This window comes from Chrysochloris asiatica, unplaced genomic scaffold (assembly GCF_000296735.1).
Source record: "Chrysochloris asiatica unplaced genomic scaffold, ChrAsi1.0 scaffold00039, whole genome shotgun sequence".
Lineage (NCBI taxonomy): Eukaryota > Metazoa > Chordata > Mammalia > Afrosoricida > Chrysochloridae > Chrysochloris > Chrysochloris asiatica.
The window spans coordinates 20,544,809-20,549,264 of NW_006408557.1; positions in this window are offsets into that span (position 1 = coordinate 20,544,809).

Genomic DNA, 4,456 nt, shown 5'->3' on the forward strand with positions numbered 1-4,456 from the left:
TTTAAATAAAAAACCTCCTCCAAATCCTACAGTGGGGAGCATAGTGGTTCTGTAGGATAAGAACTGCACTTCTAATCACACGTTCACAGTTCGAGCCTACAAGCTGCTCCCGCAAAGATTTACAGCCTCGGAAACCCTATGTTGCTGTTGTTGTTGTTGTTAAAGTGCTGTTGAGCAGGTTCTGATTCATAGCGACCATGTATAGGGTTCCCAAGGAACGGTCAGTGAGTTTGAACTGATGATCTTGTGGTTCAAACCAACTCTGCAGTCCAATGCTTATCCTACAGCACCACACCAGGACTCCTGGAAACCCTATACAGGTTGCTATGAGTCCGAACGATCAGACAGTACTTAATAACAGCATTCCTACATTAAGACTCTTATTATAAACGTTAATTTTTAAATATTTAAACTGCATTTTTACATAATCACATAGTTTTTCTATTTTTTATTTTTTAAATTGAATTACATTAATGACTTTTTAAATGATAAATGACACTCATAAAATAAACTGTTTTGTCATGTTTATATGCAGTTATTTTTTATTTGTCAATATCTTGCTTATAACTTTTGATCCCAGGTCTATGAGAGATTGGTTCAAAATGGTTTATTTTTATAATACCATTGAAAAGTTTTAATATTACTGTTATGTTGACCTCATAAAACAATTGCAAATGTTTCTTTTTATGTGTGTGTGTGTATTTTGTTTGATGAGATTAATAATACTTCTTCCTTAAAAGTTTGGAAAATCTTACTGACCATCTTGAACTAAGTTATCTTTTTGAAAAATGTTTTAATAATGTATTCAAGTTAATAAATATCAAGGGATTATGGCTTTCCATTTTCATCTTACATATTTCTTAAGGAGTGTTTCAGAGAAAATTGAGCGGGTCTCATCTAAATTATCCATTTTTTTAAATGTAAAAATTTTTATGTTCACCTTTAATTCTTAGAATGTCTGAAACATGTATACTGATGCAATAATTTTAACTATGTTATTGCTGTTAAATACTGTTATGTTGATTCCAACACCTGGCAACCCCCTGTGTGCAGGTTTTCAAAGTGTGACCTTTCAAAAGTAGGTCACCAGTCCTGTCTTCCAAGATGCTTTTAGGTAGGTTTGAACCACCAGCCTTTCTGCTGTAGGCAAGCCTTTAACCACATGCCACACCCAGGGACTCCAGATCTTATTAAAATTCACTAAAATTTTGTTTTCTCTTTTATAATCAGTTTTGCTGGAGTATTATCAATTTTAGTTTTATTTTAAACTTATTTGGTTTTATTGGTTATTCTCTACTGTATTTCTATTTTTTCATTGATTTTTTTATTTTATCTTAAGCAAGTTTTCTCCCCACAATTTTTCCTTCCCCCTAGATTCTTGAGATGGAAGCTAGATCATGGGGTTTTTTTGCACATTTCTCCCTAACATATTCATTTAAAGCTTTCAATTTTCCTTGAAACATTTGTTTAGCTGTGTTCCACAAATTCTGATATGTTGCATCTTCATTAGTATTCAGTACAAAGTGTTTTCTGTTACCAATAACAATTTTTTTTGACACAGAAATTATGTGAAAATGACTTTTCCATTTTCAGGTAGCTGGGTATTTTCTAATTGTTTTCTTCTTAATGATTTCTAACATTCCATTTTGATCAGAAACATACACATAGTTGGAGTCATTTAAATCATTTGAAATTTATTTTATTTTAATCCTGACAATGATTGAGTTTGGCTTGCTGTATAGTCCAACATATGGTCTTCATATATTTAATCCCACAAGTCAGTGCTATTTTTTTTTTTTTTTTTGGTAGCTTCTATATTCATTAGTATTTACCAACCTGTTGACTCTTTTAAATGTATTTTTTTCTTTCCTGTATTTGGTGGTTTGTTTAGTTTCCATTTCCTACTATCTGAAGAATTCCTTTGAGCTGTTTTGTTTTTTAGTAGAGGTCCATAGTGATACATTCTTTCATGCTTCTTTAATCCAAAAATTCATGAATTCACAGTCACTTTAAATTCTTTATAAAGTGTAATACATGTACAGACAAGTTGTTGTTGTTAAGTGCCATCAAGTTGTGTCAACTCATAGCAACACTACATAGGGTTCCCAAGCAGCAACTGGTGAGCTTGAACTGCCAACCTTGCTGTTCAAACCGACTTTGCAGTCCAGTACGTTAACCCACAGTACAGTACCATTGTTCAATATTTCACTTGATTTTGACAAACAAAACAAGTCCATAAAGCTAGAATCCAGATAAAGCAATAAATCTCTCCCACCATGTCACAGTGTGGAGTGCTGGTGTAGCGCTGTGGGGAAAACACTGAATTGCTAACCACAAGGTTTCAAATCCACCAGCTGCTCCTCAGAAACTTTATTATAAAGGACTGCTGTGGGTTGGAATCAACTGCAGGACATGTAACAACAACAACAACAACTATGCCACAAGTCCCCATTTTCTGCCTTCAATTTTCTGCCTTTCACATATAGCCAATATCCTGATAGCTAATAACATAGGTCAGTTTACCTGGTATAGTGCTGTAGGATAAGCACTGAACTGCAAATTCAGTTTGAACCACAAGGTGGGCAGTTCAAATCCACCAGTAACTCCTTGGAAACGCTGTGCAGAGTCACTGTGAGTCAGAACCAACTTGACAGCATATAACAGCAACAACACTCTTTATATAACTGGACTCTTGGCTAGTTCTTTTACTCAATATTATATTCTCTTAGAAACATTCTTATTGCTCAGTTTCATTGTGGCACTGTAGAATAAACATTGGATGTTAAGCACAAATTTGGTGGTTCAAATCTACCAGTAACTCCTCAGAATTCCTAAACAGGGTGGCTATGAGTTGGCACGAACTCAATATCACTTAACAGCAACATAATGATTTAAATCTGGAAACTATGTCAGTGCCCATTAACATTGAAGGGACAACTCGATTGTGACATGGTTTGTTTTAAAAATACAATACATGTTGCTATCAATGTTGTAAAATGCTATGGAGCTGGTTCTGACTCAAAATGACCCTGTGTAGGGTTTCTGAGGAGTGGCTGGTGAGCTTAAACTGCTGACCTTGCAGGTCAAACTAACAAAGTAGTCCAGCGCATTAACCTACAGTGCCACAACAGACTCAAACCATTATAGATATTTGAAATCGTTTTCGTTGTTGCTGTCACAGCCACCACGGTGGTGAAATAGTTTAATATTGAATATTCTCATGCCAGTCTTTTGGTGAATATATGTATGCATTTCTGCTGGATGGAATTTTCTATGCTCAGCTTTAGTTGATTCTAACAGTCTCCATTGTTATAGCTATTTTCTCTGCACCATTAGTGTATGTGATTTCTAATTGCTAGATAGCCTTATCAAAACTTCCTAGTTTCTGTTTTGAGTCATCTGTTGGTTGTGTAATACATATAGTAGTAGTGAGGCTTTCTGCTCCTGTAAAGATTGACAGCCTCGGAAACCCTGTACAGGGTCGCTATGAGTCGAAACCAACTCCACGGAACATAACAGCAACAACAAAAACAGTGTTCATTTTAATTTCTCTTATGACTAATACAGTTGAGCACCTTTTCATGTATGAGTATTTAGTAGCCATTAGCACATCCTCTTGACCAACCTCTGGTCATTTACATTGGATTAACTTTTTCCCTATGGACTTGTAGGAGTCCTGGTGTGGCACTTTAGAATAAGCACTCAACCTCAAAGTCGGTTGGCACCACAAGGTCAGAAGTTCAAACTCACCAGCCACTCCTCAGAAACCCCATACAGGGTCGCTACTTGACTGCCCAACAACAGTGGGCTTGTAAAGTATTTAAAAACATTTCTTATATGAATCCTTCATCAGAGATGTGTTGTGAATATCTCCTCCAACTCTATGAATTGTCTTTTCACTCTTTTATCATCATTAACTGATGATCAAATACTATTAATTTTAAAGCACTCCAAATTATATTTTTCTTTTTAAATTTTGTGTTGTGTCTCAACAGCTAAGTGCTGTTGAGTTGGTTCCAAATTATAGTGACCCTGTATATGGTTTCCAAGGAGCCCCTGGTAGGTTTGAACTGCCTACCTTGAGATTAGTAGTTCAGTACCTATCCTACAGTGCCACACCAGGACACTTTGTGTATCCTACTGAAGATATATTTAAGACTTTCTCCTCTGCTTTTCTCTAAAATCTTTATTCTTTTACTTTATACATTTTAATCTGCAAACCATATGGCATTGATTTTTCATAAGGTGTGAAGTAGAGGTAAAGGCCCATTTTCTGCTGTAAGAATATTCAAATTACCAGATACTAATTCTTGAAAGGAGTCCTGGTGTGACACTGTAGGATAAGCACTGGACTGCTAACCAAAGGTAAGCAATTTAGACTTACCAGCTTCTGGGAACCCTATAAAGAGTCTCTATGAGTCAGAACCAACTCAACTTCACCTAACAATTATTGAAA